Raw genomic sequence first — 13,908 nt, 5'->3', positions numbered from 1 at the left:
TGAAGGAGCAGATCAACCATGAGGAATGTATTCCATTCAAGGAGATACTGTTAAACAACCAGGTGTGAAACATTCCTAGATGTTCTCTGAGACACTTAGTCTTAGAAGGAGGGAAATAATAAAGTCACCTTTAACTTGAATCCATTTATTGCATTGGGGTATTTGAAAGCACAAAATGTTCAATCTGCTTAGGGACAAGTTGGGGAGATGAATCATTACAATTCCAAATTGGTCAGAGCTAAATTTGTATCAGGGCGGATTTTGTGTAGACTAGAAATGGACCACGAGGTATTTATTCAAAAACATGTCGTCAGTGATTGTAATCAATCTTCTTCTCTCTGGAGGTGTTGGCTGCACTATAACAGGGCTTGTCTGTTGAGGAGATAGTAATCAAAAGCATTGAAAGTTGATTCCTTCCCGTGCAGATTTTCTGGAATTTTCTCATGCTACATGGAGACTTTAGACTTAAGGTGTGGAGCTGTATTTTACAGATTTTCTGGGTCAAGAGGCAGAGCATCAACTCGATATCAGGGGACCTGGAGTCTCTAAACTGGCCTCCCCTCTGAGCCTCCTCCTTTTGCCTCTCTTCGATAGGGCTTCCTTGGCATCTCTTGGATTCTTTTCTCCATGAGCTTGGCTTGCCTCTAGCAGTGGTTTCCAATGGCAATGACTATGGCCCCACTTCCATGAGACCTTATAGCTTCAATGTCCAACAACGTCCTGACTACAACTTTGGAGTCTTTTAATTCAAACTTTTGATACAAAGATTTGATGCCTGTTTCCATACAGCCACGCATCACTGTGGTCTAATCAAATATGGCCAAGAACCAAAGTCACCAGGCATAAACATGGCCACTTAAGCCATCTCTTTAGCCACTACCCCAAAAGTGGCTTGGGCAGGCATCTCACTTCAGCATTCAAGTTTTTTTTTTTTGTTTTTTTTTTGCCTTCAACTCATTCACTTGTTTATTCATTCATTCATTCCCTCAACCAAAATTTAGTGAGTATTTGCTTTCTGCCAGGTGCTAACTGGACTCATCACTGTAGTTATAAAATATACAAGACACTGTCCCTACCATCCAGGAGTGCTCCATCTAGAAGACGTGCACTTAACTGGTCTTGGAGAGGATGGGAAGGTGAGGAAGGTGAGCTTGGAGTAGGACTCAGGTGAAATGTGGTGGAGAGATGACATTTCACATATGCGCAAAGGCTGAGGGGTATCAAACATCAAGGTATGTTCTGGGGACTGTCAGCTGCCTATTTGGGGAGCAAATGCACTTGTGGCTGGAGGAGAGCTTGGCAAGGAGCAGAGCATGAGGGTTTCATATGCCTTGTTAAGTAGCTCGAACTGTAGCCCACTTTCTAACAGGTGGATCACAGACCCCTCCAGGGAATCAGGAAGGTGTTCCTGGAGATCAAGGCATTAAACGTGTTGGGGGATATACTTAAAGTTTTGTTAAAAACAATCAACAAATGAGCTATTGTTTTTATTCCCTTAAAAAGGGGACAGTGAGTGTGACTGACAGTTAGTGGATGCCAATAACCCTGATGAAAATTTTCACTTGGTTTTAAAATTGTTTTGGTTTTTAGTCATACAAAGTTTATGGATCGTTGGTTTGAGGGTGAATCATAAAGAACAAAGGTATCAAAACACAACAAACTAGTGAGGAGCATAAAAGTGAAAATAATCCCCCAAAATTGCCTCCAGACGGCCATCACCATATCAGTATATTTACTGATTGCCCTGATAAAAAAGAGTCCTTCAAAACTCATTGTGGAAAGAAGACACTGGCACTTATAACCGGTGTGGCTTTACACTTACTACTAATAAGGATCTCTGACACTTATAATGTTTCATTTGTATAATGACTGTAGACAGTGACCTGAAACCTTTTCTTTCCTCATCTTTTAAAAGCCAAACAGAAAAATTATTGAAAAAATAAACACCATAGTTTTTAAGTGCAAATTCAAGAGTTCCAAATATCAGGCCGTAAAGAGACTTTTATGTCAATTGTGAAGCTGCAGCAAGTTAGTTCGGTTTCAATCTGCAATATATAAGATAGATTTTTACCCAAACCAAATATAATACATCACTTAGTAATATATTCATCAACAAATAATGTTTTTCCTTACACACGATGAATTTATAGTCACCTGAGGACTTGGGGCTTATTAACTGGGAAAAAGTCAAAACTTATCTTCATGTACTACTGATGTTATTGGTTATTGATTTTTTATGCTAGAAATGAATTTTACAACCTGTGCAAATAGACTTACACATAAAATAAATACTTTACTTGAGATGATTTTTATCACATTCCATAAAAATCAAGAAATGATTAAAAATGTTCTTAAGGGGCTTCGTTAGATTACACATTAGAATGAAAAGTGTTTTGGCAACCGACAAAAGTTGGAGCTGCTGATGAGGTTAATGGGAAGCCAACAGAAATTTTAAACAGGAGAAGGATTTGACCCAAGAAGGGCACCTCGGTCCCCTCCTGGTGCTAGCGTCCTCAGTTCTGTTCAAAGGCAGGTTTCAGAGCATATCGTACAACATTTACCAGAGGACAGTTTGATATTAGAAAATGTCCCTAACCCCCTGCTTTGAGATGGATTGAAATTACACAATTATATGCACTAAGTTTCCAACTGACTTTTGTCCTACAAAAAGTCAAAGAAGTGGCCAGTGAAGAGAGTGTTGGGAATTCATTCTGCACTAGGGTTAACTTCCCACAAAGGATGTCTTTTGTAGGGGGGAAATTGCAACAGTGCCACAAAAAAGGAAGTCGTCACATTATCTGGTCCCAGGAAACTTGAGCACATCTGGAAGCTGGTGTTTTAAAATGTAGGTTTTGTTGTTATTCAGGAATGGTGAGGTCAACAGATCAGAAAATGAATATCAATGGGCAAAGAGTTACTCACGGTTCCCAAGAGGAGGGGCCATGCCACACTACTCAGGGCCACATGGGGAAGCACCAGGGTCAGGCAGGAGGCAGAGGGAGCGGGAGGAAAGGGTGGACAGAACCTTGATTGCGGTTTCTGCGGGAAGGAATGGGTGAGGCAGTGCAAGCAGGTTTAGGATTGGCTTGTCTGAGTAATTTCAGTGGACACTGGAGTGTAGGGAGTGTCTCTAATTGTCCGGAATCTGGCTGTGGTGTGATCAGGGAAGGGAAATAGTGGCCTGGAGTGTGAGAATCCAGTAAAGGAGGGGGGTGGATATGGGCTCTGGATTGGTTGGTTTTCATTTGAAAGACATTCTCACTGGTTTACCCTTTACTGTCTCTACTGTAGGAATTGGAGCCCTCAGAGGGGCAGTCCCTCCCATGTCAGCAAGGCCCCTTGATGATAAAGCCTCAGAAATACAGAAAATAAAAGGTCTCAATTAACACAACTGGTCACTTTAAAGACACCGAATAAATGTCAAACCTGGTGACTTGGATTGACTCTGATGGTGCGTGGAGGGGAAGGTGAAGGCAGATCATGAGATGTGGTGCATCTCAGCTCCTCGGAGTAATCCACCAGTTGCTTCACCTTCGTCACAAATGCATGTTAACCTGCATGACTGTGTCAGTCGTGTGCATGACTCTGTCCAGTTTCTCTAACAGCACAGAACCCAGAATTCCTTTGTCAGACAGGGGGAGAGATTGTGCTGGTCAGAAAAGAAATCTGGGCCACACAAGCCAATCCTGGTTCTTCTCTCTAGGATTCACATTTCCATTCATGTTTTTAGCTGAAAACTTCTGCTACTGCCCTGTTAGCTTCAAGGAGTGGCTGCTCTTTGTTTAACCCATGTGTGTTCCTCCCTTATAATTGGCTGCACAGCTGTAATGTTCAAAAAGACTTCTTGAGGCAAGGAGAGAACAAAGGAGAAAAAACGTAGACAATATCTTATCAATTTCTGGGTTATAAAATGGAGATCACTCATCTTTAGCCTGTGATGCATCCCAGGGGTCCCCTTCTGCCCAGTGCCCAGGTGTGCCCAATGACGGAGACCATTTCTAACCAACACTACCCAGGAGTGAACTCCTCAACATTCAAGTTTCTCAAAGTAAAAACCAAGAGAAGGAGCCTACTTTGTCTCTTCCATTTACCTCAGTCCCAGTCTCCCAATTCCTGTTTCCTGTCTAGGGAATCCAGTCTTTATCTGGGTGAATGACCTCACCATTAGGACGATTCTTGGCCCACAGATATTTCACCTTACCCCTGCAGGTCTCAGCAGAACAAATGTGTCTCAGTAACACATAAAATTCAGAATTCTAAGCTGATCCCCAAGATTCAAGCTCCCTGGGACTTGTGATTATGATGAAATTGTCACCCTATGACTGGGCTATGTTATATGGATGGCACAGTTGACATGAAGAAATGGAAACTATCCTCTGTGGGCCTGACCTAATCAGGTGAGCCCTTGAAAGGGATTAGGCTCTTCCTGGTGAAACAAATTTGAAGTACGGCGGGGATTTAACATAAGAATGAGTCTCGGGCTTCCCTGGTGGCGCAGTGGTTGAGAGTTCGCCTGACAACGCAGGGGACACGGGTTCGTGTCCTGGTCCGGGAGGATCCCACGTGCCGCGGAGCGGCTGGGCCCGTGAGCCATGGCCTCTGAGCTTGCGCGTCCGGAGCTTGTGCTCCGCGACGGGAGAGGCCACGGCAGTGAGAGGCCCGCGTACTGAAAAAAAAAAGAAAGAAAAAATGAGTCTCCATTGTTGGCTTTGAAGACAGAAGGGGCCATATGGCAAGGATTGTGAGCAGCCTACAGGAGCTGAGAGCAGCTCTCAGCAATGAAACTGGGAACCCAGCCCTACAACTGCAAGGAAACGGACGTGAACTTGGAGGAAGGCACCAAGCTCCACTTGAGAAAGTAGCCTGGTGGACACCTTGATTTTAACTTTGTGGGACCCTGAACAGAACACCTAGTCACTGTGCCTGGGTGTATGACCTAAGAACCGAGACATAATAAATGGGTGCTGTTTTAAGCCGTTACATTATGTTTGTGGTCACTGGTTACGCAGCAACAGAAACTAATACAAAGTCCAACCTCCTTGAGCAATATGCAGACATCTAAGCAGGTCATGATATCCACACAGTCTGTTACAAAAGAAGAATTGACGTTAGTGGGTTCTGTTGTAAAATTATTCAATGTGCTCTTGGATCTGCCATGCAAATGACAGCTGGAGTTTCTTATTTACAATACAAAACCCACTGCCTCTTACCACAGAGTTGTTTAGGTGGGTTTAAGAACAGGTAAGTCACCTGAATGGGTGTCACCACGCACCCTGATTTCCAAGAAAAAGGACAATAAAGAGTACAAGGAACATCTTGAAGTGGATTGTTGATGGAGACTACTTACCAGAATGGCTGGATTTCTCTCCTTTCTAGATGGTAAACAAAAACAGTCTGTCTTGTCAAATTACTTAACAGTTGATGCCTTCAATCTACTTCTTTTCAAACAATGATGAAGTTAACAAAGTATTCTGGGTGCTGCTGTCTGTTTTTAATCCGTGCCCCAATTCACTAAGAGATCTGCCCAAGAACCTAAGAGTTGGGTTCGTGACACTACAATTGAGGTCACAAGGCCCCTTGTCGTACAAGACTAAATGGAACCATGTGGCACCACCATATTACCAGAGACAAGGCGGGCGGGGGTCTTCCCAGGTGGACTTGACAATACAGAAATGGTTTTCAGTCTTTCCGAGCCAACATATATTGACACGGTGGTGTTCGCATGTGTAACCTAGGCATACCCAGATGTTCCATGCCCTGTGAGCAAGGATGAGATATTCTGTGGGCTGTGTGCAGTTCCCAGTGTTAGCTAAAGTCCCAGCCCATTGCAAGTATTACTTTAGAGAGCCTTATGGCATTGATTTTCAGCTATAATTCCTGAGGATAAACAAAATAAAGGGAGCACACATTTTTTTTTTCTGACTACCAAAACTGCTGACGAAGAGTCACCTGATGTACTCACATTCACAGTTTCCAAGAAGAGTTCTCAGGGCTGGTGAAGAGATATTTAGTTACAAAGGGAAGGATACCATGTGTGTCATCTGTTTGAGTTCAGTTATGCTGCCTGATTTACATCAGCACTAAATTATCTCTGGTGCAATTCCACAGAGAAAGCTGTGACCTTCTTAAAGTTTCCTGATCTCTTTGCGCCTTTCCTTGTCGTCTAGAAAATAAAGATAATTCCTGTCTCATAGGATTGTTGTGAGAACTTAATGAAACAATGTGAGTAAAGCAATTTGCACAATTATCGGCACCTATTAAAAAATAAGTGACAGCTATCTTCACAACCACCACCATTATCACCAACATCATCGTCACCATCACCATCATAAGCACCATTATCACTGCTACCACCACTATCATCATCACCCATCATCACAGTCATCATCATTATCACCACCCATCCTCACCGACATCACCATCACAGCTTCATCATCAGTATCACTACCATCATCATGACCGTTACCACCATTATTATCAACATCACTATTCAAAAAAAGTGAAAGCTTCCTACTGTTTCATCTACCTTATTTCATCTAGCTTTAAGATTACCTTAAATATATGATTATTTACATACTAGAAAAATGTCAAACCACCAAGACAAAAGGCATAGTCAGTATAAAAAAGCCCTCATAGATGTCTAGCTTTCCACTCCAAGGTCATTGCTATCATCTGAAAAATTTATATGTTGAAATCCTAACCCCCCGTGTGGTGGTATTAAGAAGTGAGGCCTTTGGGAGGTGATAAGGTCATGAGAGCAGAGCCCTGATAAAAGGGACTAATAACCTTATAAAAGAGGTTTGAGAGGACTTCCCTGGTGGTGCAGTGGTTGAGAGTCCGCCTGCCGATGCAGGGGACACGGGTTCGTGCCCCGGTCTGGGAAGATCCCACATGCCGCAGAGCGGCTGGGCCTGTGAGCCATGGCCGCTGTGCCCGCGCGTCCGGAGCCTGTGCTCCGCAACGGGAGAGGCCACACCAGTGAGAGGCCCGCGTACCGCAAAACAAAAAACAAACAAAAAAAAAGAGGTTTGAGAGAGCTCCCTAGCCCCTTCTGCCATGTGAAGTTACAGTGAAAAGACAGTGTCTATGAACCAGGCTCTGGAAAGATGTACAAGGTAACTGCTAATGACAGCTGCCTCAGTCTGTGTGGTGGGACGGAGTAGGTGGCATAGCCAGGAGAGCAGGTCTTGATTTCCACTGTGCGCTCTCTTGTACCTTTTGGAATTGTATATCATGTGCAAAACAAAACAAGAAAGCATACTAAATAAAGATGACATCGATGTCATTTTACACACAGGAATCAAAAGGTGAGGTGCGTATATAGCAAAACCTCCGTTTCTATTCTACCTTCTGCTTCTCCTATCTCCTTTACTCCCATTCCCCGGCTCTTTTTTGTCTAGTTTACCCCCAATGGGATTAACTTGAAACATGCAATGTAAAAAAAACAAATAAAAATATTCCCCCCAAAATGCAAAACAGAACAAGAAAAGAGAGATTTTCAGAATTAAGAGAAGGCTATACAGAAGTCAATCTGAATATGCTGGACTTTTGGAAAAGATTTTATAGTGAGGGAGGAATTACTGTCTTGTCTCCCTCGACACAGCTTTTCTTCCCCTCTAATTTTGTATTGAATGCTTACACAGAGGCAGGGGTGGAGGTGGTTATGGCTGCAGGCGACTAAAGCCACGCCCACAGAACAGATAGTCTCAAGGATGATGAGGAAGGAACTGCCAAATCAAGATGATTAGTCTGGGCTTCCCTGGTGGTGCAGTGGTTGAGAGTCCGCCTGCCGACGCAGGGGACACGGGTTCGTGCCCCGGTCCGGGAAGATCCCACTATGCCGCGGAGCGGCTGGGCCCGTGAGCCATGGCCGCTGAGCCTGCGCGTCCGGAGCCTGTGCTCCGCAACGGGAGAGGCCACAGCAGTGAGAGGCTCGCGTACAGCAAAAAAAAAAAAAAAAAAAAAAAAAAGTACTAACATTACATATAAGCAATTGGGATTTTCTTCATGATCTATAAATGGAATATATAAATTATGATCATCCAAATCATTTGTGAACTCTGCTTGATCAAGAGGATCTCACAGTCACTGTTACATTGTGCATGCATACATGAGTGAAGACAGGTAAATGGGCATTCGCCCACTGGACTGTGATCTAAAAGACAGTCATTGGAAAGCATGATGCCACGTCCGTCATGGATTATTTTAACTATCTGTCAGTGAGTGTTCGTAGAACCTCTTTGTGTTTACTGCTCCTTTTCCCATGTCTCATGGCTTACTCTTGGCTACTTTACAGATATATAAAGTTTTGTGAGACTACTTTGCCTTTTGGGAATATTCTGCAGAGTGGCAGATAATTCTGATATTTGAACCAAAATTCCCATGAATTTTCTCATGGAACAAAATAGATTGGTGGTGAATTGAACCAGCCTGCATTAGCGTGACTTGTACAGTGGTAGGACTCTGGGGCTTAAGGGATCTTCAGATGATCCTGTTCAATCTTTCACCTTCCTACTGAGAAAACTAATCTTTGGAACAGATTGTTATGTTCCCAGGATAAGGCAGCAAAGCTAAGATGGAAATTCTGACTTCCTGAACCCCGACTCAGTATTCTTTCTCTTTTCAAATCTAATTGACCACGTTGTTACTGTGGCTATCTTGTACTCTCCTGGGGATAGTCAGTCTCTGAATGATTTCCAATAATGTGTGTACAGTATATGTAGTTACATAAAAGTTGAAAAATATTTGATCCCTGGATGTACTTCATTTATTTCTTTTTAAATATTTATTTATTTAGGCTGCACCAGGTCTTGGTTGCGGTGCTCAGAATCTTTGTTGCAGCATGCAAAGTTCTTAGTTGCGGCACGCGTGCAGATCTAGTTCCCTGACCAGGGATCAAACCAGGGTCCCCCGCATTGAGAGGGTGGAGTCTTACCCACTGGACCACCAGGGAAGTCCTCCCTGAATGTACTTTAAAGTCACCTGGCTCATAATGTTGGGGTTTTTTTTTTTAATTTTTTACTGCTGTAATTATCGATGCTATTCTGTTTCTTGGGGCCATTCTGTTCCTTCAGTGACCTCCGAAACAAAATAGAATTGTGACAGGTAAATTACTGAGCTATTAGTGTGTGTGTTCTCCCATCTTGGTATCATTTCCTTTCTGTTCCTAGAAGGCCCCTTGACATCCCTTGCCACAGGAGAGGATGGAGAAGCAGAGTCAAGAAGATGGAGGGAAAAGGTTCCCCCCAAAGAGAAAGAGATGGAGGTGATGGGGTTTCTTGGTCCATGAGCCTGTGGTGAGGGTGAGGCAGGCAGTGAAAGGATGGCGATGGGTGGTCCTTTGGGATAGACAAGTACCTCCCACTCATTTTCTACCCAAGGTGGAAACAAAGATGCTAGACTTCAGGATCCTTTATTGGCTTGGCCAATACCAAAGCTCCTTCCTCCCAACATTAGCTCTGATTGTGATGCCTGGGAAGTTTGCACAACCCTGTAGGATGTCTGGGGAAGGCCTTAGATGAATTATCTATCGCTATGGGACAAACCACCCCAGGACTTAGTGGCTTAACATAACAAAAATCATTTATTTTGCACATGAATCTGCAATTTCTGTTGGTCTCTGTTCCACCTAGGGTCTGCGGGTGCAGCTTGAGTTAGGGCTGGAGAATCTACTTTCAAGAATATACTTTCAATCCGCCTGGCTGAGGATTTGGTCCTGGCTGTTGGCTGGGAGCCTGAGGGTCGGGGACTAAGGATCGCAGATCCTCAGATCTTCTCCGCACAGTGTCTCCAAAGGCTATTTCGGCTTCCTTTCATGGCGTGGCGGCTGCCATCTAAGAGCACGTGTCCTAAGAGAGCCAGAGAAACTTAACTTCGGAAGTCACAGGGTGTCGCTCCTGCCTCTTCAGGTTCTGTGGGAGGGACATCAACCTCATCTCTCAATGGGACAATTGTCAGAACCACATTAAGTGGGTGAGATGAGGCATCTTGGGCAGGTTTTGGAAAATACAGTGTGCCACACCCCCAAACCACTCCGACTGAATTTGTACCAGCCCAGCACAGTGTCAAACTCAACTTGGTCAAAGTCATATCGTTTCTTACACTTCCCAGTGTGTATAGAAAGATCCACATTATCTCAATTTATGCCAATATCATATTTATTCTAATTGTTTGCCAGTAGATTGTATTTATGCATAATGATGTATAGAACATGTTTCAGAGGTACTTTCTTTTCATTTTATATTTATTTCCAATGGACTCTTTAATATTTTTTGTCCCACAGATTTTTCATCGAAGTGTTTATCTTTTATCCGATAAATCATAGGCTCATATTATTTAACCATCATTTTACAGTGTAGTCCTTCCCCAGTTTAACTTGTAGTTTGCATTTTAACATTGCTTTTCTAAAGGTTGGCGCATCTGTAGGTCGATTTTAAGATGGCTGGAGAGTTCATTGATTATAAATCTCTCTCTGGCAAACAACCTCTGACATATTTATGAAGACAAAAATTCTTTTTTTTTTTTTTTTTTTGCGGTACGCGAGCCTCTCACTGTTGTGGCCTCTCCCGTTGCGGAGCACAGGCTCCGGACGCGCAGGCTCAGCGGCCATGGCTCACGGGCCCAGCCGCTCCGCGGCATGTGGGATCTTCCCGGACCGGGGCACGAACCCGTGTCCCCTGCATCAGCAGGCGGACTCTCAATCACTGCGCCACCAGGGAAACCCAAAAAATTCTTTAATTTATTTACAGTGAGTCATCTCAGCTAAAACTCATAAAAGCCAATGTGTGATAGTCCTTTACTTTGTTTAGCCGGTCTAATGGATTTGGAACAAACCCTTAACTCAGAGGATGATCCTGTGAGGAAAATGATTTGAAATGATCACTAAAAATCAAAACAAACCGACAGATAAGACTTCCCTAAAATGCCTCTCGCACGCACGTGGTCTCTCCCTTCTTTTCCTGAGAGTCTTCCTTTCAAATGCAGATAGTACAGGGGATTCGGGAGAGGTCTATTCAGTGAGGTCCCTAACACCTTACTGGGGATGCTGCTGGAAGAGAAACATAATAACAGGGCTGGTGTGTGGCGTGGTGTTCAGAGACGGTGCAGAAAGACAAACTCCATAGCTGGCCTCTTTGCAGACTCCCAGTGGCTTACTGCTTTCTCCAAACGGCCTTTGCCTCTAAAGACAACATGTGGGTCATCACTATTGTTGATATGCCTTGGATTTAGATAAAGATATATGCACACCTTGTAAAAAAAAAATCTTTTATAAGGAACCAGCAGCTTACATCCATAAGCTGACCTGAATGGAAACAGAAAATGTCTGCTAGGCTTTGGTAAGAATGCTGCTTTAATTTAACCCTTGGGGTCTATTGCACAGGGTGAAAAATTTCAGTGCCATTTACCCTCAGAGGCTGGTTCATCAACACCAAAACTCCCCCATCCCGCCCAAAGCATCTTATGTGTGTGGACAACACCCTTCGAGGTCTAACATCTAAAGTGACATATGACGGCAATTTTTCAGGATAAGAGCTCAAGAATTCTAGAGGAGGGGCCTCTCCGAGTACCTGCCTGGCCCATAGCCTCACCTAAGGAAAAGTGGCTTGGATCCTGGGTATCTATGAATCCATCCACAGAGGAATACATTAGCCGGTGAGAGAACTTCTCCCAAGGAGCTCCTCTGAGGGCTGGCCAGCTGGCCCAAGGTGGATCTGCCCGACTGGGCTAAGACACCCTCTTTACAAGCTCACTTGAAGCTAGAGGGGTGAGGATGGGAGGCCGATTTACCCTACCCCTAAACCTGCAAAGAGTTAGAAATGCATAGGCAGGGAAAGCAGAAGACAACAAGTTAGCAGAAGCCTTGCACATTCTGAACATTCAGGGAGTCAGAAGTTACGGGAAGAGTAAAACCTAGACCTGCGATTCTTCAGACTTTAATGTGCACACATGTCTTCTGGGCATCTTGCCAAAATGCTGATTTTGATTTGATAGCGCTGGGATGAGGCCCGAGACTCCACATTTCTAACAAGCTGCCAGGTGATGCCAGATGCTGCTAGCTCAAAGGCCACCCTGATAGCAAGCGTCCAGACAAGCAATAATTCTCAGCCTTGGCCGTGCACTAGAATCACCTGAGAACTTCATAAAAAATGCAGTCTCTGGGGATGGGACGTGGGCATCAGTCTCTTAAAGCCTCAGGTGATTCCAACGTGCGGCCAAGGTTGAAAAGCACTGTCTGAGAGGGATATTAGTTGATGGTTGAGGAGCAGCAGACACTGAACCAACCCTATCCCTGAGGGCCCACAAAGGAGCAGAAGGTATCCATTTCCATGGACGTGACTACTACACTTCCATATGCTCTGGTTCCATGACTTATGCACTTTTGTTTTCACCACCACCAGCCCAGGAAGCCCAACATATCTCCATTCCTAGAACTGAGGGAGCATTTAGTGAGAATGACAATGGTAATCTTTCCTTTCCTTCATCTACAAAATGTACAGCTGGGGCTGGAGGGGTCTACATGAGCAATCCAAAGTCTCATGGGTAACCGTGTTATTTCCCCACAGTCCTCTTCATACCACCACACATTCCCATTCTATGCACTGATATCTTTTACAGAAACATCCTTCCCCTTCTTTTAAAGCAAGTGAATAGATGTTTCAAGCCATAAATTTATGTACGTCTAAGACCGTGCCTAGCATGCAACTTCATCATGTCCATTCTCTGACTCTTCTCAGCAGAAAAGAGCATCTCTAACATCCAAAGGAGACAGAACCCACTCGTGTAGCTGTGAAAGCAGTTTGAGAACCCAAGACAAAATTCGCTGATCTCTTGAAGCAGGAACAGTTTTCTCCAAAATAACCAAGTATTTCTGTTGATCTCAGAGTCAAGGGAAATGGAGGGAAGTGTAAGGTAACGCACCGGTCTCTCAGGAGCAAATATTCTGACTATACAGGATCAAAGGTACTTAAGTGGCTCATTTAGATAGAGACATAAAGTAGTTTGGAATGAGACACAGAGTTCAAGTGGTGAGAAATAATAAGCCTTGATTTTCGGCACCTTAAATCCCAAGATAGACATGTACTTAATAAGAACACAGTCTGGGCTTCCCTGGTGGTGCAGTGGTTGAGAGTCCGCCTGCCGATGCAGGGGACATGGGTTCGTGCCCCGGTCCAGGAAGATCCCACATGCCGCGGAGCGGCTGGGCCCGTGAGCCATGGCCACTGAGCCTGCGCGTCCGGAGCCTGTGCTCCGCAACAGGAGAGGCCGCAACAGTGAGAGGCCAGCGTACCGCAAATAAAAAAAAAAGAACACAGTCTGTGACATCATATCAGAGACCAAAGCCTGGGGCTTCCACTTCCTACCTTTATAAATTTGGGTCATATCAGTTTCCTCCTCTGTAACTGAGGCAGTGAGTTTATTTGTCTGGGGTGGGGGATAGATGAACTAAGTGCCTAGCACAGGGGAAGTGGTCAGTCAGTGGGAGCCGTTGGTACCCATTGTTAGAGAATGGAAAATTATTGAAAGCAGGGGAGTGATGTGAACAATACCAGGAAACATGTGTGTTTTTAACATCTTTATTGGAATATAATTGCTTTACAATGTTGTGTTAGTTTCTGCTGTACAACAAAGTGAATCAGCTATATGTATACATATATCCCCGTATCCTCTCCCTCTTGCGTCTCCCTCCCACCCTCCCTATCCCACCCCTCTAGGTGGTCACAAAGCACCGAGCTGACCTCCCTGTGCTATGCGGCTGCTTCCCACTAGCTATCTATTTTACATTTGGTAGTGTATATATATCCATGCCACTCTCACTTCCTCCCAGCTTACCCTTCCCCCTCCCCGTGTCCTCAAGTCCATTCTCTACATCTGCGTCTTTATTCCTGTCCTGCCCCTAGGTTCATCAGA

The sequence above is a fragment of the Delphinus delphis genome, chromosome 6 (genome assembly GCF_949987515.2).
Source record: "Delphinus delphis chromosome 6, mDelDel1.2, whole genome shotgun sequence".
NCBI lineage: Eukaryota > Metazoa > Chordata > Mammalia > Artiodactyla > Delphinidae > Delphinus > Delphinus delphis.
The sequence above is the reverse complement of the archived record's forward strand: the minus strand, read 5'-3'. Positions refer to the sequence as shown.